General features: G+C 41.9%; 1 protein-coding gene across 11 annotated transcripts in view; it reads left to right on the top strand.

Moving 5' to 3' along the window:
• The window catches only part of FOXP1 (forkhead box P1), a 391136-nt gene that overhangs the window by 56448 nt on the left and 313140 nt on the right, over window positions 1-21548 (top strand). Inside the window, exon 1 of one of the 11 annotated variants that reach the window (XM_056335167.1) lies at window positions 19427-19564. The exons of the other annotated variants lie outside the window; for them this stretch is intronic. The gene's annotated coding sequence lies outside the window, so the exon portion shown is untranslated. Of the gene's footprint in view, window positions 1-19426; window positions 19565-21548 lie in introns of those variants that run through there. 11 annotated transcript variants of the gene reach the window in all.

The raw sequence follows: 21548 nt of genomic DNA on the forward strand, positions 1-21548 counted from the left end.
GTAAAAGCTTTCCGTTTTATCTCTGCAGCTTTCATCCGCTCTTGTAAGCTCTTTCCCTGACTTCCTAATTGTGTTTGTGACATTAGCAAATGGCTGGTCTGAAAATACCATGCAGTGCAAGTCATGTTAATTCAGTGATTTTTTTTTTTTTTTTTTTTTTTTTAAGGTGTCACAGGAAGATATCTCTCTGTAGCGCCAGGGTAGAGAAAGGAGACAAGGCAGAATAAGAACATTGTACCATGTAAAATAAAAGAAAGAGACAAGCAGAGAGCTGGGAGTGCTAAATATGCTTCAGCCTTTTGGTAGAGCTGGTTTCAGTAGAGAAAAGGTAGGAGAGCATAAGCAGTAGCTTGCTTGCTAGAAAATGTCTTTCATGGAGAAGATGGGAGGAGAGTGAGTTTTAATGCCTGGAGGTGAGGAGCTAAGGTGCGAATCTGGCATGGGGTACGGCAAATTGATTGTGGAGCAATAATTAGAGAGAGGAGGAGGAATCAGAAGTGTTTCTTAACTTAGTAACAAGGATGTGACTGGCTGCTGGCTGTTGCTACTCAGAGATAGGTAAAGAAGAATCTGTTGGGCAAAGTCCTTGCTGTAGAAGGCACAACCAAGGTGAAATCCAGTTTGTGGTTGTCGAAGAGAGATGTGGGAGAGGAAAACCCAACATTGACAAAGAGCTCTTCACCGTTCGGCTGGGCAGTGGTACACCTGCAGGGGGTGCAGGGCTGGGCTGGGGGCTGAGTCCCACTGTGTGGCAGTGGGAGCGGTTCGGTCTGGCGTGGAGCTTGAGCAGGAGAAAGCAAGGAGGTCATTGCTATGCATGTTTTTATTTCGGTTGCAGTGTCAAAGCAGATGACTGCTTTGTCTTTTCTGTTCAGACTTTAGGACTAGTTCTGCTTTGTTGCTTTGTTATCAGAGGAGTTATTTAACTTGCTCTGAATGAAATTGGACTAATTACTGAATAACCATTTCCCCCCCTTATTCTAAAGAACCTTCTGCTGGAAATGCATTTTGCTTTAAATACACAAGATTAACCATAAGACGCTAGATTGAGCCAATTTTGAGTAGTTCAGGAGTGGAAGGACACATACATGTAATTTTGCAGATTTTGAACTGCTGACAGTCAGATTTCCTTGCAACAGTTTTTAAATGAATAACAAATTGTGGTGGTTTTGTTGGGCTTTTTTTTAGCCAATTCTGCATTAATTCTAACTTTTCTCTTTCTGAAATTGTATTAAAACCATTTGTATCTCTTCTGAAATACTGAACAAGAAACATAAAAGCAAATAAATACGCTCTCACTATTTCTGTCTTTGATCTACATAAACAACTGTATTTTAAGGCTCAGGACTGAGTCTTGTATTTGTGAAAAGGCTAGGGCAAGTTAAGCTTAATTACTTCTTTTGAGATGTTTCCTATTTAGAAAAGTTACTTGTTGAAGTCTTATCACCCAAAATATGAAATATTGGTGCTATTTCTGCAGGGATCATTAGTTTAATATTGTGAATAAATTGCAAAACTGCTCATTTGTATGAAAGGATGGGATTTATGAAGTTACAGTGCATTTGTACACACGCACACACTAACACACAACACTTGTTGATGATTCAGAGAAGGAGTAGAGTAATTCAGCTCTTGGACTGCCTCACGTGTGATTGGCTTCCTTTCTGGGGGACTTATTTTAGGGAAAAATCAATGTCAACTGAAAAACATTCCATTCTGAAAAGACAAAAATTCCCCTACTTGTGAAAATGTGTCTTGGCAGCTGATTTAACTTATGATACAAGATTTAACACTTTTCACTAAACATGAATATTTACCATGGCAACAGCTACGTTACGGGCCACATGTTGGAGACTTGCATGTTGTTGCAGAAACTTGTAGCTCGCCGCATTTAGCCGAGTCCTTGTTTCCACCGGCAGAAGGAGCCCACTCCTGCAGCTGTTTTGGGCACAGACCTCTTGGCAGGGTCAGTGGGTGTCCTGCGTGCCCCCAGCAAGGGGCAGCTAATTCCTCCATCAGGCGTTTGCTGGTGATTGGCACCACGGTGCTGCATATAGACAAAACACCTGATGACAGAATAACCTGATAAAAAGCATGCGTTTGCCTCCGATTTGCCTTTCCAGCAGCGGGGTGGGGAGAACTTTCTAAAAGTATCACTTCTCCAGACTCTTTTTCTCCCACTGCATCCTTTCCCATCTTCCTCCCGCAAGGCATAGGCAGGTCAAACCCAGTTTGCCATGCACAGTAACGGGTCTGCTGTGTCCTCTGGCCAGTTTGCCCTCCGCCGTGCCCCACTACTTACTGTCTCAACTCCTTGTCACCTTTCATTTGCAGTGTAGTGGCTTTTCAGGCGACGTTAATTGAATCACACTCATCATGGACTTAATAAAAGCATGACGGCCCGGACGGAGCCCTGGCAGATGGCAGCCCCAGTAGACAGGCAGGCCATGTGGCTGGGGCTGGGACGGTGCACTGGAGGTGATGGGCTGGCTCTTCTGCAGCAGCAGAAAGTTTGTGGCTTTGGAGTTATGAGAAGAGTAAGCCAATATGAGCGAAGTAAAAGATGGCTTCAGGTGGTTTAGATTGCAGTTAAGTGGGGTTTTTTCCCCTGAAACAGAACTAGATAATCCTTTCGTAAAACTATAAATCCTAGCTACGAAGGGCTAGGTGTGAAACAATAAGAGGATTTAACTTTATAAGTGATCACAAACATCTGCAGGTACCTTGAGTAGGAGCAGTTTTATTTAAAGCTACAAGTTAAAAAGAATATAAATTTTCTCACTTTAGGACAAAGCTTAACAAAAGGTTAGGCAGAAACCCCTTTTTCCAGAGGTGAAAACCATCAATTCACATGTTTCTTGTACCTTTCTCTGAAGTGTTTGGGCTTGGCCATCGTTAAGGAAGAGGCCTTGGTCTGGAGGGGCTCAGATCTTTCCTCTGGGCACTGATAGGACCTTTGCCCTTTTTCTTTCATTTAAAATACCCTTGATTTAAAGGAAACAAGCTATGCAAAGCAGAAGCTACGTATGCAATCGGGAGCGTAGCCTGTGCCAGGCAGAGTCCTGGTGCAGCGGTGGTCGGGCTGGGGACACTCGTCCCTCTCCACCAGTGTTTGGTGGCAGTGGCATGACAGAGGCTGTCCTCTGCCTGGCTGGTGTTGCTGGTGCAATGGTCCCCTGGCGCAGCTGCTGCTTGTGGCTGTAAGGCTGGTTTAAATCTTGGCCTTTACTTGGTGTGAATTTGCCAAGCTGCGCTGATCCAGAACTTAAATAATTTGCTTCTGGTTTTAGCATTGTTTCTTTTAAAGGTGTTATATTTGTTTCCATTTTGCATTGAATTAAAATTAAATAGTTCTGCTTTGTAGATTTAATAGTATACAAATACATTTATTTTTAAACCCTTTTAGCCTATGTATATGTGACTAAGAAAAAAGCAAAAAACCAGAGTAGGGGCCTCCGATTTTTGTTTTACTTGAACTGAATACCCTCTTGGGATTTCAATTATAAGTGAATGTTACACTTGTTTGTTACTAAGGTGACTACAGTGTCAAGGTTATGTGGATGTTGTAGTATTATAAATGCAAAGATAATGCAAAAAAGAAAAATAGTTGTGTTGGCTAAAATCATCCTATTCCTATAGCATAAAGTTGCACACTGTCCTACATTTCAATTCTCGTTCTATTAAATTACCTGTTTAATAATTTGAATCTAGTGTTATTTTTATATTATATTGCAAATGTGTGACTGGGAGGTTATTTTTAAGATATATTTATTAAGGGAATGAATACAATAAGACAAGTCATTGCAGCCCACATACAGTTCCCAGTTCCTTGACTTCTCATTTTATGATGTTTCAATTGCATATGATTACCAAATGTAAGTTTTAACTTTTATGGGGGTTCATTAGAGATGCAGCTGTGTAGAGAGAAATTCAATAGAATTTGATCTTTTTTTTTTTTTTTTTTTTTTGGTAAGCTCTAAAAGTGTAGTGAGGCGGAGTAACTTGATGGAGCATAATTTCAAGCTTCCTACTTTGAGCTTGGATGCACAGTTGTGGGGTTTTCAAGGGCTTTAGCTGGGCTGCAGTGGAAATACGCTGATGATGGGGAAAAGGGCACTAGCAAGTGGTCTCTGTGTTTTGGGTGCAGGAGACTGGAGCATCTCAAATCAAAGGCATTTGCCTTTTTTTTCCTGGGTAGGATGCAGAGAAGTAGTGGCGTCCTTGGTCTGGGCCAGGACTAGCATGAAATGCTTTTTGCTCCTGTGTGAGTCGACGTTCTGGTGGAGAATTACAGGTTCAGTGAATCTGTGGTGTTCTCTTCTAATAGAGAATCCATATAAAATGAACTCCCCAAAAGCCAATACTGAAAGCAATCTTAGTGAGCAAGTGCTGAGAAAACAAATTTTGGGGCACATTTAAAGGAATAGATGTAGTAAATGAGTAAATCTACCCTGTGGTTAAATGCTGCGGTGCTTTGTGTGAATACTAAAAAGGAGCATATCCCATCAAGTGTAGCTTAGTTGCATAATTTATTAGCGTAATATGTTTGTTTTTAACGTACAGGAATGTAAACATCTATAACTGAATGATCATGCCATTTAGTAGGAGGAACCTCATATTCGAAGCTAATTGTGCCATTTGCTGTTTGGCGAAAACTTGTTGGGCGATATAGACCATTTCTTTCCAAACATCAATTTCTCATAAGGTTTCAAACCAAGATCCAAAGCAAAGATGTCCTTCTCCAGATGTAAGAAGGGGAAACATTTTTGTCCTCAAGTTTTACTCAGAAATTTGCAGCCTTTGATGTGCTGGTGCATTGCTCTGCGGCCCTTCCTGCTATCCCAGCTGGCTCAGTCTAGGGCATGCATCTCATCTCCACTTCGGTATCAGGAGTCTCCAATAACTCCAGCAGCATGTGGATATCATCATAGGAGCATCTTTTTCTCTTTGTTTTGCTTTGTTATGGGAAGAGGGCAGAATGAGTTGTAACTCCTGGGGTGTGATTTTGCCAGGATGAAACCCGTTGAATGACAAGGGAAGTAGAAGTGGGTGGGGGAGATTGTATTTCTGCTTTTGGCTTGAATTGGAAGCTTTTTGTTTGGGCTGAGATCTTTGAACCCGTGGGCAAACAGCTCTGCAAGAGCAGGTGTGTGGGGAGCCCTCCTAGGAGATGGCTTTGCCTACATGGTGGCTGCAGTGGTGCTCTGTGCCTGCCCTGCCCATTGCCACCCGCATCTGGCAAGATGTTTGGCGTGTGTGTGTGAGACAGAGTCATGGGTGACTTGAATGCAAGTCTTAAAAATCTCTTCCTCAGTGATTAAAGCAATTGCTGTGCCTGGCATCCTTGCTTGCTTTAAGTATTTGCTGATGGCTTCTCTGAGTAGGGACAAGCTTTGTGGGGTGGAAAAGCTGGATTTGCCTTGCCTCAGCTTATTGGGAGTTTGGTCCTTGCCTGTGAGGAGTGGAGAGGAGGGAAAGGTGGTGGTACTGCTGCGCGGGCGGGTTAGTTTCATTCTCCCCATAGAACATCATCCCCAGAAAAATGGTATTCCTGGGCTGTGCCACCTCCCACAACAAGGAAAAACAGATGAGAAGCAATGAAGCACACAATTACATAATGAAAAACAATAAAATGCATCTTCTAATATGTACTACTAGTGACCATGTGACTTTATTGTAAAAACGAAATGTGATTACATTTCCGGGTATTGTGCTGTGTGATAAACTCCAGGGAAAAAGTGAAGAACAACTTAGACAGAGAAGACTTCTTGTTTAATATAAACCTCAGACTCTGAAGTGACACATAGCAGGGAATAAATGTCCATCATCTATCAAATGAGGTTTGAACGGTTTAGGTCACACTAGACAAACACTTCTCACCCCAAAACCTTCTTTTCATCTTCATTCATCAACAACACCTTAAGCTTGTGCCCCTCTTTTTTCTTTTCCACTCTCTCAAAAAATAATAATCTGCCTGATGCCTACAAATCACTTCTGGCTGGCATTGGTTAGGCGAGTTATGAGCTATGGCTGCTGCTGCTCCCATCGGTGCTGCCTCTTGTGCAGGGAGAAAAGGAGGTTTGAAGTTTTGTGAAGAGGCTGAGGAGGGAGAAGTGCTGCAGAAATAGTGGTTGTAGAGATGGGAGGCAGTGAGCAGAGAGAGGTAAGAGGAAGAACTGGCATCAAGCATTCCTGTATGGCACATCCCTTCATTGAGCTGCTATGTGCAGTTTGTGTAGTTTGTAGCTCATTTCTTGCAGAGGTTTGGGATGTTGAGCTGTGCAAAGCAGTGCAGCCCAAACCCAGCAGCCAGGAATGAACACATCCTCTGAGGATGTTTTTGCTGTATATGTAAATCCCAACAGCCAGGACTGGAGCTTTAAAATGGAAAGGCAAACCTCCATGGCCAGGCTGGATAGGTTTGTTCTCTTCTGCAGATCCCTCGAGGTGACCCTGATTGCCCTGGTGGGTGCTCAGACCCAGAAGCTCATCTTTAATTTACTTTCTTAGTCTGCAGGCTAACCTACATCATTGTGCTTTGTAATTTCTTCCTGCCACCTCCTCTGAGGTCCTTGGCTGTGCCATGCACGAGCTGTTCAATCCCCATTTCCTGGTAGGAAACTACCCCTCTTATACTAATCCTTGTCCAAAAGCTCTTAATTTTTATTCTTATCCTTTTCCAGTTTATGGGACTCTTCTTGGATTAACTTCCCTATGGTACAGTTTTTCCCTTTGCATTGCTTGCTTGTTGCTTCCTCACCAGTTCTTTTTTGTTTCAAAGATACTTTTCTGGCTCCATCCCCAGCTGCCTGGAAGTGATTTGTTCAGCAGCGCGGTCTCCTGGATTTCAGAGGCCATAGACTGTTTTCCCTTGTTTTCTGCCTTCCTTCCTTCTTTCTGTCATCCTGGGAAAAAGTCTGGCAGACACGGCTTCTTCTCAGCCACCAGTTGATGTTAATTTGTGTGACTGCAACGGGCATGCATAGCAGCAAAGATCTGTTTGAAGGTAGAATTTTGTGTGATTGGAAATTTCTGTAAAACTGGGAAGGAGAACTTGTTGGGAGGGCACAGGCGTGCTAAGGGAGAGAAGTCAGCATTTTAATTGCAATATAAAAGTTGACTTTTTTTCTCCACCTCCATCTTAAACACTGCTTTGTCTTGTTCTAATATGGAGTTTGGAGGATGCCACCATCCATGGCAATGTGGCCGAGCACAGGGGGTCTGTCAGCCACCCAGCTCCAGCCCATCGCTGGCATTTTGGAAGGGCTACCCTGTGCTCAGTACTGCCTCAAGGTATTTTCAAGGGAGGTTTGGGTATCATTACTCTTTGAAATTTGGCATAGCGATGTAAAATTGTAAGGGTATGGCTGGCAGCAGGTGGGGTCCCTGTGCCTTGCAGCGAGCTCCAGCTGGGCAGGGGGGGACTGGCAAATCTGCAGCCTCATTAACGAGGGAAGGAGGATTCACCCATTTGTGGGAGCTGGTCACAGATCGTGGAGTATCACGAGGTAAGCCAATTTCCTACACCAATACCTTCTTCCTTTTCACTTCTCTCCTTCACTGTTTGAAAACCATAAATCACTTACTTGAAATGTATTTAAGAAGAGTATTTTCCTCTGCATTCCCACTTAATGCTTTGTAGCGAGTAGAGTTGAGATCGTTCATGTGCTAAAGCAAGAGAAATACTCGTCTTTGATACTGTGTCTTCATTTTCGGCAGTTTCCTCTTTTACTCAGTTCTTAGATGATAAATTCTGAGTCCTTAGATGCTGCTTATTCTGCCACAAAAAGGAAATGCAAAACAGGTTATTTTAATATTAATAATAAACGTTTACATAATTAGCTCGATTACTTTGTTCACTTTGACATTTTGTCATTGTGGACCTGTCGTTTTCTCTCTTTTAAAGTATGCTAGTAGTGCTGGGAAGTGCAGGGATGGTGCTGCGATCTTGGTTGTGCTGAGCATCTCCCCGTGAGGATGAGGGCTTCTTCCCACCTTGCAGAACCTGCAGGCTGAGGCAGACTTATCAATGTGTGCCATTGCTCTGTACTCTTGGGGACACTTACTCTAACCTTGTTAAAATATAAGTCTTCAAGAAGTGTAAGCCTGAAAATACGTATTTTGCATCTAAAATGAAGAACATGCTTTTTCCATGTGACTGTTAAAGGTCTGCACAAGATTAGATCATTCACTGGTCTAGAAATTCTCCTTTTTGAATCAACACTATGTTGTAAGGGTGGGTTATTCATCTGACCTGTAATTGCTGTTTGACATAATTATTTTACAGATTTTGGGTCTGTGTAGTTAGGAAAAAAGTTGTTCTGTAAAGAAGGGAGTTTGACCAAAAAGAGAAAGAGTGTGTGGAGGTTCTGATGATACTGGGCAAAAACCTAAGAGGGTTTTGTTGTTGGTTTTTCTCAAAAGAAGCAAGGATAACCGTGTTAAACAGCAGGGTGCTACTGCATGATGGAGAAGCTGAAGGAATGGCTCGTTTTCCTGTTATGTCACTGCTTTGGCTTTCTCATTCTTGTTCCTCTGTTTCTTCAGAAGGGCCCTGCAGCCTGCAGATAACAGAAATTAAATTAGTATTGATATAACATTAGACACTTCTATTAATATTGACAGTCTGTCGATACTGTTGTGCTACTTTTGTAATATGGGATGTTAACGGATAATACTTTAAATAAAAACACACTAATCTTATAATCACTGAACATGTAGTGAGGTCTCGACTTGGCTCACTCCTCCTCCGAGCTCCCCCATACTTGCGCGTCCGCCGTGCCTGCCTGCCTGCCTGCAGCTCCTCTGGAAAGCCTGTGAGGGTTAGGCACACCGCTCCCTTCGTGCTTGAGCTGGTGGATGGGGAGGTGCGGTGGGGCAGAGATGATGGCTGTAGGTGGCAAGGCAGGAGTAGTGCTGGGAATCTCCTCATGGCTGTGATGGTGGTGGGGCTGGACAGGTGCATCCATGGCACCGAGCTCTGGGAAGCCCTTTGGGGCTGTGGGTGGATGCAGACCTGACTACAGGGTCAGTTCCAAAACGTTGGAGTTTTGGTCCTGTGGTTGCTCATGGCATTTGCTGGAGTGCTGCCAGCCCTCACTGCACGTGCCCACAAAGTCTGGTGGAGGAAGCAGTGCAAGGATGACTTGGAAGTTCTGATGCAAGGCAGCAAGCCACCAAATCCCTGTTGGACTGTGCTGGCTGCGCGTGCATGGGGTGACAATACGCAAGGTCAAAGCGGTGCCCTTAATCTGTGGTGCTTGTCTCGATACTTAGCACATGTTAGCAGCTCTGCATTTCTTATGAACTTTTTTCCTTTTAAGTCTATCATGAAAATCGCCATGTTCATTAGAGCTAAAGTTATTTGTTAAATGGTGTAAAAAATACGCATTAAACAATAATGATTACTTTGGTAAACACAGATGTCTTTGTATTATGCAGTGGGTTTTGTACGCAAATTTGTACATGTCTGTGGAACAGAATTTGCCATCTACCTTGAAAAATGGGAAACACAATACATGTTAATTGCTTCTCCCTTAGCCCCCCGCTCCACCTGCTGTGCTGCTGCAATCTGTTGATGCAGTGCTGAAATCTGCGGTGCATGAGGACGGGCTCGGCAGCGAGCAGGTTGGCACTTGCAGATGTGTGCCCGTTGTAGGAGGTAGCAGGCAACAGTCTTAACTTCTGCCTCTTTGTTTTCTAACTAGGAGGATATTTTTAAAAGGGGGAGGGAAAAACCTTTATCTTGCTGAAAACCATCTAGTGATGATCAGTTATTCACCACATTATTAATGCTTATTTGGACATTGCTTGGACTGCTGGATTAAACAGCTTTCCCGTTATGTATTGAATAAAGTGAAATATATGTCACAACAGCAATGCTATGATGCTGACAACCGTCCTTGGCTGTGCATCTCATTAGAAAGATATACATTTTTCTTTGTTGTGTATCTGTGAATGACAGAAGTTGACAAACATCTTTTAAGAATTTGCTGTTGGGAGAAAGTTACATTTATGGCACAGAAACCAAGAAGAAACTACTTGTTTTGAAGGTAAATAATTATTTCCTACATGTGTGTTTTCTAAATCGCCCTCGTCTGCTGTAGTAATTACTTTTTACTTTATTATTGCTTATACATTGAAGGAGATCCTCTTCTGGATCACTTACTCCTAGAAAGAAATCCTGGAGTGTTCGAAGTTCAGTTTCTGTTGAAACTTGCACTTAAAACAGGATTAAAATCCTTGTATTTCACAGTTTTAAAGACTGAACTGATTCTCTGAATGTACCACATTAACTCCCAGGGGACAGTTGAATTTTTCCATATTTTTTTTGGGGGGGCAAAGATTTACTGGTTTTAACTCAGGAAAGATACTTGGAAGGAGTACTGCCAGGTGGGGGCTTGGCTTGCTGTCAGCCGAACAGCGATGCTGTACTTTAAAATACCCATTTTCCAGATGCACAATATGTTTGCATAATTTATACTAGTCTGCATTTCTGCAGATTGCTGGTATTGGCCTGATTTTGTGCTTGCCTTAATTCAGAGCAGGAGCAATGACCCTGCTTGCAGTAAAAGTGTGTTGTGCATAGGGATCTTTGGACCATTATTGGGAGAACAGAGGAGCAATAAGAAGTCAGGATTCTTTTTTTTAAAGGGTACTCTCCAAAGTTAAGAATGAAGGTGTTCACCATCCTGGCTAAAATAGCTTCTGCCTGTTCATAATGAATCAGAACAGAAGACGTTGCATATTCAGCTATATTTGCATGACTCCCTGGATTTCATAGATGTTGTGTGGGTGCCAAGTCAGTGCCATGTTGACCCACAAGAAACTTGAGAACAGGGTTGAGAAACCAGTGGGAAAAGGCAAGTGTGGACTTGTGGGAGGGAGAATAAGAGGGGAGAAAGCAGGCTGGAATCCTCGTTTTTCTACTGTTCATCCACCTCCACCATGTGATGGAGTGGTGGTCGGACAGCCCTCCCCTGCAAACATCTGTATCTGGTGCAAGGAAACTTCGCTGGGGTTGGTCGGTGATGCATGGTTTAAGGTTTTCTTTTCTTTTTTTCCATCTAGACCCATGCACCTTTCAGCATTCTGAAACAGAACACAATCTCTGCAAGAAATCATCATTTGGGGAGAAGCCTGTATTCAAGGAGTTCTCAGCTTACGCTTACCCTTGTGTCTGAAATTGTTTTACTTCTGTTACAAGTAACACCTAAAATTGCCACTTAACCTTGCAGGCACTTTGTTAAGTTGGTATTTTTGATTGCAGCAGCTGGGGTGGAGTTTCCTTTGGGAATTCAAGGAGTAGGAAGTGTTGTTTGTAGTTTTTTTTGTTGGGTTTTTTTGCTGACTGGTGCTAATGTGTAGGTGGGGATGTGCTGCTGTTTTTGTAATACTTTTATTGTTTATGGAATTGTTAGTTAATTGATGGTAACAATGCCTGGAGCCTGGGAGAGGTATTCTTTTATGTTTGCTCAGATCAGAACAAGTAAATAATTTTGTAACTTAAAAAGAGATTCAAGATTATTCTCCTTAGTTTATTTACCTTGCACGTTTGCATCTACTGTTTCCATACCTTGCTATCAGGTTTCCCTAATTAGTGTTATTTCTAACAGAACAACAGATGAGAATAATAATTTTTTTTTTTTTTTTAGGGTTTAGTAGGATGTAGCTGGAGACCCCTAGATGGACCTGGGAGTTCAGGAGCAGGTGCTGCACCTGAACTTGCTCCCATCTAGTTGGTATGGACGTGGTAAGGTCTCAAATTGACAGTGTCCCTTTTTCACTTGCAATAACTTTCATGTGAAATCTAGAAGGCAGTCTTTGAACTTCTGTTAATTGCTTCATGGTTCACTCAGACTAAAACCTACTTGGTAACTTCGTCTTCCACATTTATCCAATGAAATAAAATTCAAACCAGCCCACAAACTAGAGAATGTTTTTTATTTATATGCGGTGTAGTTCCATCTGGTCCATGTTAAGGACCCCAAAAATATATGTGATTAGCTTTATAGTTCACTGCTAAAGGTAGCAAAGCTGGCTTTTAACATTTTTCAAATTTTCAGCTAGCATCTCAAAACATTTGTTGGCATTTCCTGACTATGATTACTAACCAAAGATTTTCCTGGTTGTCTTTGCACTTTTTAAAGTATGTTGCATAGTTTTCCTGCTTAAAATATCACTGAAGCCTCTGCTCTTCCCTTTATAACTCTTATGCAAACTATCCATCTCTGTCAAGACTGGTCAGTCTCAAATCCTGAAGTTCAGGATTATCAGTAGTAAAATCTATGGCTATTGCTGACACTGAGCTCATGCTCAATAAAATGAAATGCACACATTAGAGGTAATAAGAAGGTGAACTGTGCTGCTTCAAAACAATTAACATGGGATTTAACATATTTGGCAAAAGCCAGCTCAGAAATGCCCACTGAGTGCACAAGGTAACCTGAACATCAACTTACCCCAGTTTAAATTTCAGACGTTTGCTAATCAAAGTCCTGTATTCCCACTAAATGAGTGCTTGGGATCTTGGAGAGAGAGAAAAAAAAAGTCTTTTTCTACTGCATTTAAAGCAGGTTATCTTCTTCTGCAGCTCTTCTGCCACAAATGCATGTTTGTATCTGGAGCTGCTCCGCAATGGAAAACACCCTGGTGTTCCTGGGAGGTTTTTGTGTAGCCTCAGCCCACCACAGTCCCCCCAAAAGGTCAGGAGCCCCAGATTCTTACTTGCAGGGTTTTTTTTGCCTCTGCCATATTTAGTCTTGGAATATTCAGAGCTGAAGTGGAGAACTGCTGCCGGTTTGGCCACAGCTTGTCCCAGACGGCATCGTGGCACAAGGCTCTGTGGCTGCCCATTTCTGAAATACATGATTATTAACAATTTTAGCAGCTGCAGGTTTTTCTTTCGGTGCTGGTTTTCCTTTGCCTGCTCATTCGGCAAACCCATCCTGTCAGGTGGCACTAAAGGCCTAGAAAGCCACCTTGTTGTCTGCAGAGACACAGGTTATTACCTTAATCCTTTACTTGTTTGCTGCACCTTAATGCTGCTGATTGAGAGAAAATGTAAGCGTGAAGTGTGGACTTCACTCTCCATCCCCTCGCGTTAGCCGATAATGCTCCTAGCATCTACCACACAGCATCCAGCTTGTTTAACAGCCTGGGAGAGTATTGTCCATGTGCAGTTACCCCTACGTATAGTAGGAATTTGGGGAATTTTTCCTAGAAGTGCAGTTTTAGACCTTGAGGAGGTTGCCTTTTAACCTCAAGTATGTCCAGAAGTGCATAGCAAGAAGTGCCAAGGATTTTCAGGAGTTGAGCTGAAGGTGTTGTTTGAAGTTATCCATATTTTATTTTCTTATACGCTTTCTTGGGACTTAATTTATATAACGCTGTGATGGGCATGTATAAACATTGTGATCACGTTACAGTATGAGTGAAATAGACTTGTTTTCTTCTTTTCTCGTAATAGAAATGTAAGAAATTCAGTTGTTTGCCCCATAAAATGCACACTTGTGTTACGGATTAGTCTCGTTTTAATGAGGCTGTTACTTATACAGTAGTACATTAGCAGAGTGTCCTTTGATTTTTATGTAGCGAATGTTTACGCACCGGTTCAGAGAGGCCTGACTGTTATTCCCCCTCAGTTCTTAAGATGGGGTATTTGGGTCGAAAGGCTGTCACTGTGGGATTGGGACGCTGCTGGGTTACACACAGGTGCCAGTTGGGGAGCGGGTGCCTGCTCAGCCATCAGGGACCCAGGCAGTTGCATCCGAGCTGCTCCACAGCAGCAAGGTGGGGGCTCTCCCCAAGGGGCTGGGTGCAGGGCCCGAATCCTGCACAGACCCAGGCTGTAAAGGCGTTTATAAGTTGCTGGCGCCCTTTTAATTGCACCTTCTCTGAAAGAAACCTGGTGGCAGCGGTGAAGCGAAGCAGAAAGCCTGGCAGCGGGATGAAGACATCCTCTGTCCGTCTCTGCCTCTGAAGCTGAACTGAAGCCTTCCTGCGCTGCTTAAAATTGTGATTTTGGATAAAAGGCTGTGTAATAACTTGAGAAATGTGTGAGAAGATCTCGTGTTAATACTGTATAAACCTTCTTTAACTTCAGGAAGCTTAAAATCAAATTTGGCAGAGCTTACAAGGGCAATGAATGTGGAGCCACTTGACTCCAGTAACCGAGAGAATCGGTTGACAAACCTGCAGTATTTTGATTTTTTTTTTTTTACAATGCTATCTGAATTCTTGAAAGTATTTACTTCCTTGTGAACATGTGTAAAAATATATACATTTGGCTTCACCTGTATGCTAAAAATTTCAGTCTCATGTTCTGTGCAAATTTTTTCCTATCTCTTTGGGGAAACCAAATGAGGAGAGTATTACAGTGCAATTTAGGTTCTCTGGGTTTCAGGCTTTTTAAAAAAAGAGGTAGCTAAGATAGGTTAATTGTGGAACTAGGAGGCTCCACTGACTCATCTTCTGAATAAAGAAATTCAGATGTGTTGTGACCTCAAGAAAGTGAATTTTTAAAGCAGTTGAAGTTAGAAATCTGGGATAAATTTGGATATTTGAAAGTCATGGTAACAACCATTTGTAAGAGTGTATCATGCTCTATAGTAAGATTGCATAAGGGCACAGGATGGAGCATCTGATTTTTGAATTTTTTTTTCCCTTTTGGCATTCTGTTTGTGACAATTACATGACTCTCTATTAACTGTGTGTAGAAGAAAGCAGTGTTATGAAATGAGGAGAGATTTCCTTCATCTGTTACTCTGTAGGTAATTTTTGTGCTTTTTCCAGTATTTAAGTACCTCTTAACTGCTTGCTGTCCATCTGTATACCATTCATAGTACTGTAAACTAGTATATGTAGCATGACCTTGTAACTTGCTTTGTTTGTGCATCTGCCAGTACAATATGTTGTCTTTCCTTAAAATGCAAATATGCTCCACACAGTACAGAGCTCCTTAGTCAATAAATAAATGGAGGTAAAAAACTGTACCTAATACCCATTTAATTTAAATTCATTTTATAAACATAAAGACGCCTTTTAAGAGAAGCTTTAATTCAGACTAGCACCTTGATTTGTGGTTGCCATGGAGAATCAAATCTGTCATTTGACAAGAAAAGTCACCCATTTATGACAGCACTTTATCTTGTCTCTCCAGGGGAAGAAAATGTCAAAAGTGAGAGCAGAAAAAAAATAAAGCCTTGAAACACCAGAATTTCTTGATTTCATTTTTATTATTCAGCTATCATATCCTTTCTGATAATAGCAAGTTGGTGAAAATAAATAATGTTCCTACAGTAAAATCAAATATTTCCTATTGGAATGGACAGGGCTCTTTGTGATTGTCAGTGCTGTGAAGTCTGGCAAGAAATAGTGTTATTAGATAAACCCACAGTGCCCAAATCCCATTTTCTTTTCATTACAATGTCAAAATAATTATACTTGTGTAATTTGGGTAAGAAATTGTGGAATAAGTAAAATGGTCCATTGGAAGAGATTGCTTGAAGCTTGTGTTCATTATAGGGTGGGGTTTTTACATGCCGAAGAAAAAAAAAGATAAAAAAAATCGTATAATTTCATTTGAATAAAAATGTCTGGTTACTCTTTCATGTTCTTTACAACCAGAGGAGACGACAGGTGCTGTGTTCTGTTGGGGTTTTTACATTGATGCATCTTTTGTAAAAGAGAGTTAAAAGAGGCAGGAGTTTTAACACTTCTTGATTCTGGGGTGAAAACCTCTGAAGAGTTTCAAAGACATTAGGTAAAATTGATTTATTATCTGCATTTTTTTTGGAAGTGTTTTTATTTTGTAGGATTAAGAAATTATTTAAGAATTGGGTGTTTTCAGGAATATAATTAGCTATCTCAAGTGTTTACGCCTGTACATTTAATCCATATAGACACTAAGTTGCCCCCAGGGGAGAAACACTTACTGTAGCATTGCATTACTTTTTACATAAATCTAAAAAGTGCCATTGAAATAACGAGACTAAAATAATCCACTCTGCGGCTCTTTCTTGAGACGGCGTTTGTGCCTTTCACAGTATTGCGGGGTTTGATGTGGTTCAGGAGTAATCTTGTATCAATGAGATAGCATTATAATAGAAAGTCCTTTAGAGGTTTAGTGTAAATATTGGGCTGGTAGGGGAGCTGCTTGCTGGAGCGGTTGTGCCTGCAAGCGATTACAAAAAGAGAGAGAAAGGAAAGGGTCGGAGGCTCTTTTTTTTTTTTTTTTCCTTGAAATTGGCTGGCAGTGCTGGATCCATAGCCAAAGCTAGTTGGGATCTGCTGTGAGAAAACAGGCAGCACAATAGTTGCCTATTCCTGCCTTCATGCAGAGTCTGAAGCCAAATCCTGCTCTCAAACACTTATCTGTAACTCTGCTTGCCTTCACCAGGCACTGGCATGCCTGTCCGGTGGAAGTAAGTGATGTGTTGTGTCCTGGGGTTCTTTAAAAATGTATGTTGTTGCAAATGACACCTTAGTGGGGAAACAGTTGCAATTTAGATTTTTTTTTAATTTTGATTTTTAACATGTATTAACATCATGTCTTAGAAAGTGTGTTAGCATGGGCTACCAGAATGTGTAACTTGGGGTTTTTTTCGTGAAACCATCTGGAATAAAAGAGGGTGAATTAAAGATGCTCTCTGGGGTTGTGGAATCTTAAAGATATTAAAGGGTCTGATTTCCATAATGCCTGCCTCTCCTTTTGCCCAACTGTTGATATAATCTGCTTTAAAATCGATTTGCTGTCATCATGTAATCAAAGCCTTAATTGCATCATCATTGACTTCAGCATTTTTTGCTGATAAATTTGCGTGACTGACGGTGAAAATGTTGTGAAAAAAGAAACAACAAGAGTTTGAAGTAATTCTGGTGTGTGTGCTGTCTCTTGCATATGGACAAAAAAATTTTGCAGGTAATCCAAGAGTCCCTGGATTTCAATGAGAGATTTGAAAGTGTTCTCCTGTGTACAAAACCTTGAGGCTTGATACCACAAACTGTTTAACTTGTTGAAGTCGAGAATATTTGAAAGAGTAATAGGAGATTGGTATTTAGCATGGCCTTGTTAAAACTGTCTTTTTAAGTCTTTAGTCCACTTCAGATTGTAACTTTCTACAAGTTGTTCTTAATAATAAAAGGGATGGGTGGGGGTAAAGCTGCTTGGTTGCTGTGAGGTTGTTCCCCGAATCACTGAATTAGCTCCCATAAGCTCTTTTGGAGGGAAGACCGAATAGAGTTTAAATAATGTTATAAAACAAAATTTGTGAGTAACTTTTCTCTCTGGTTTCCGACGGATGCCATCTGAAATGGCTGATATCCTGTCCTGAAAATCACAGATGGAAACTTCATCTCAGCACAGTGCTACGGCAATAATGAAATGAAAGTAGCAGTCTCATTTACATTTCAGAAATAGTTTGCTGTAGTTTCCTGTTCAATCTACCAGATTTTCTTGTGTACCTGATGTTGGTTGTTACCCACATTTAAAGGGCAGTGCTTTAGGTTTGACCCTTGGGGAATTGTGAGTATGTAGGTGATGCTCTTCTGTTACCGAGGGATGCTGCTTGCTGCAGCGGTCCCGGTACAGCAATAACTGAAGCAGCAGCGACTGTTTGATGCTGTTTCAACAAAGGTTAACTCCTTCCTTTTGGCTTTCACAGTTCTCTGTAGTCAGAACAACTGCAGTGCAAGCTTTTCTCAACTGATTTTTTGCTGATTTGTTTAAGTTGCATTTTTGTTTTAATAACCTGTTTCAGAAACATACTCAAGACTGAAACTCTGTGATATAAAATGGCAACATTCACATGTAGTTTCTGTAAGGGGGAAGTCAAAGTAAACACATACTTTGTAAAAGTGAATCACATGTTTTGTAAAAGAGAATATATACCAGGTGCTAATAAGACTGTGTGTTGACTGTAAATGCCTTTTATGGGATGCTTTGAAAGAGAAGAAAGTGCAAATTACTGGGGAGGATGGAGAATGCCATAGATCAGGGTAAAAATGCGACGCTTGGCACTGTCTGTGTACTAGTGCAGCCCTTTCCTAAGCACAACAAATACTGTGTAAGTATTCAGTAAAACTGAGATATACTGCTTCTTTTGAACACCTGTGACTTTTTCTAAAATTTAGAGGGCATGAAGTTAAGCTCCTTGCCATGTGCTAAGTCTTCTGAGAGCACCCACTGATCTCGCCAGGTTTCTTCTGTTGCCCCAGCAAACCTGAACGGGCACATAATGGACAAGAATGACAGCACAGCTCATCGCCATATAAAGAATTCTTCTTTTTTAACGTATAAATGCATATGTATGTGCGTATGTATTTTTAACAGAGCTGAGTGTCTCGGTGCAGGCGGTGTGCAGGAGTTGTCACTAGTGAGGGGAGGCCAGGGCAGCCATATGATGCTCTGCCCAGTGCCGAGGGCCCTGCCGAGGTGCAGTGGGGGAGGACAAGTCCCACAGTGCCTCAGCATCCTCCTCGTGTGGTGTCACATAGGGTGCTGGGGCCTTGGTAGCACCCTGTATGAGCCCTTACGGTGTAAAGGGAAAAGTCTTGCTTGCAGAAAGATTTCTGGCAGGCATTGAAATTTTTGCAATGGTGATGCCACTGGCTGGCCACCTTTAGCAGCAGGTACCAGGTGGCAGTGGGTACCCCAAGAAGCAGTGGGAGCTCCTGGATTTTCTCTGAGCCACATGTTTCTTTATAGTCATTGGAGTCGTCAAGGCATTTGGAGGATGCTAGAGTGCTCCTTGTGATCTCACTGTGGGGGAACCTCAGACTTAACAGCTGTTGAAGTGATCTTCTCTTCAGAATTTGGGGCCGATGCCTCCACCCTGCCATCAGCAGCTCCCAGGGCCACCCAGCAGCGTGGCACAGCGGCTGGTTATGCTGTTAGTGCTGGAGGTGGTGGCTTGTGGTGTGCGTCTCTTGCCGACCAGAGCTCTGTCATGTTGTCTTCTTGGTTGTAGTTGCTTCTTGCTGCTGTTTCAATTCCCACTTCTTAAGGATAGAGTAAAAAATTCTGAAGAAATGACATGTATCAAAAACAGGTGTATATGAAAACAATCTTCAAGATGGTATAGTCTGACACATGAGATTTGGGGAATGATAGAGTTAAGGTGGCATAGGCCACCTTAACCAAGCCTCTGAGCTGTTACACATTATGAAACTCTCTTGACATTATCATGTAGTTTTGGGGTTTTTTGTTTTATTTCTTTTTTCCTCCCAAAGAGTGTTGTATGGGCCTTGGCATGTCATCCAAACCCATGTACTCCCAGCTTGCCATGTGGTTCCCTGTTCCTCATTTCTGCATGCCCACCAAGAGACACCTGGGGCTAGTTTTGCAGAAGTGATCTGGGGTTTGCAACCACAGCTGAGGCCAGTTGGGGCTGTCTGTAGCACATGGGGTTGTCAGTCTCCATAAAAACTGTGAGTCATGGTGGGCTCAGATTGATGCCTGGAGTTACTGGGTAACTCAAACCAGCAGCTATCAATAGCCTCCCTCTTGCTTTGTTTCCCACCAGTGAGATGATTGTGATGCTATCAAGCTTCTCTGCACGTGGAGGTGAGGAGACTTTCATTAACCTTAGTACTGTGATGAGGGAAGTGGAGACATGATCAAGAAGAGCTTGGTAATGTTGTATTCAGCTTTGAGTTTGGATAGTGTGCTAAGTAGGTAGTGTGTGCTACTGGGAGTACAGATTTTGTAATGGTAAGAAGAAATGCTTAATAACTGCACATTAGATGGGAGTCCCATAGAAAAAATATGATTGTGTAAGCGAAGACTTGATTGTAATACTCATTCCAAAGGTGTAAATCAAGATTACATGTTGATGTTGCCAACTTTGTTGCCTAGTTTTTGCAACCTTAATGTTATTTTAATATAGCTTTGGATGCAGTTCTGTAAAGGATGTACAGCAATATGTTAACATGCTGTGCCGTCCTACATTTAGGGCTTGTAATAAGTTTTTTTCTTTTTTTTCTTTTTTTTAATTGTCTTTGCCAAAAAAAAAAATAATAGTGGCTTCTGAGTGTTGAAGTGTGTGTTCATATTGCTGTATTTTTACTCGATTCTGTGTCCTGTATGCCCTGTCTTGTTGCAAGATCTAAAGGCTGCTGCTCTGTTCCCTTTGTATCTGGGAGAAGCAGTCACGATAGTCCATGTGCTTCACTGAGGTCCCTGCTCAGGGCAGGGTATGTAGTAGTGGTGGGAAGGGCTGGAGGAAGAATAGCAGGCGCACAAGAGGTTGTAACTGCTTAAGTCAGACTCTTGCAGCTAAAATATCTAATATGTAAGTATTTGCTGGGGGTGGGGCAAGACATACCAGCATTAGTTATTTTTGCCGTGATGTTATAGGATTGTTTTTTGAGGGGGAGCCTTGTGAAGCTTTATTTTTTATTGTCTAAGGGAAACAGCAATTCTCATGCTACATGAAAAGTTTCTCATAGGGATTTTTCACTAATTGGAATAATTACATGCATAGAATAGTTTTGCATAGAATAGTTTTTTGGCTTTTTTTTTTTTTCTCTGTTGCCCTTTCTCCTATTGATGAGCATAGTTACACTAGTCTTGTCCAAACTGAAATGGAGATGGAAGGAAGTGCAGAATTCATTTCTCCTATTTTGATGTCCAAATATACTGGTTCAAGTGGACCCACAGATGACAAAATTGATCATATTAGCAGTTTGTGTGCCTGGCTTTCAGGATGATGGGAGATCAGTGTTCTTATTACTGACATTCTTACTGGGGCTCTTCACATCTTGGAACAACGTGTTTCAACTCTCTCTGCTTAAATTTCTCCATATATGAAATTAGATAACCTTTACTGACTTTACAGGTTCTGCAACTATTATGTATGCATTCAGGTATTCCTGGAGTACGAGTGCATGGCCCTGCTTTCCTCCTTTCCCCTGTTCCAGCTGTGCCAGCTGGATGTGAGCTGTTACTGAGGACTGGGCAATTCTGAGCTTAGTTCTCTTAATTCATTAGTGGTCCTGATTGAACAAGTAGAAGCCCTCTCTGTCAGTGTCTGGGGAAGTGTTTGCAAGGGTGGTTTGGGGGATGTTTGCTTCTGCAGAAGCTCACTGATCCCCTCGGATGGGGCAGTGTTTCCCATGGTGGTAGCTGGTGTTTCCCACGTGCCCACACTTCTGCCTCGGGGCCTCCTCTGGGTTTCTGATGTTCCTCTCCATGTGAGGCCAAATTTAATTATCGGGGATAAGGTCCTCCAGAGCAGACCTTTAAAAGTCCTATATAAAGATGCTGCTCTTAAGTAATTCAATATTTCAACTGCTCTGTGCTGGATTGATTGATTGATTAATGGAGGAGTTCATTTAATTAATCTAGGGCTTCACTAAGTCACATGTGTTACAGTAAATACTGTGATGGTGGTGATAAAGGGGGTGGTTGGGAGCCACGGCTCCTTGCTTGCCTCTCTCATCCCTTTGGATTTACAGCGAAGCTACAGGTGCAAAGTCACCATGAATGACTGGGTGCATGTGCTGGGGCTTGTGCTAGATGCATCTTGTTGGTTTGCTATCTATAGGCT

This window comes from Falco biarmicus, chromosome 4 (assembly GCF_023638135.1).
Source record: "Falco biarmicus isolate bFalBia1 chromosome 4, bFalBia1.pri, whole genome shotgun sequence".
NCBI lineage: Eukaryota > Metazoa > Chordata > Aves > Falconiformes > Falconidae > Falco > Falco biarmicus.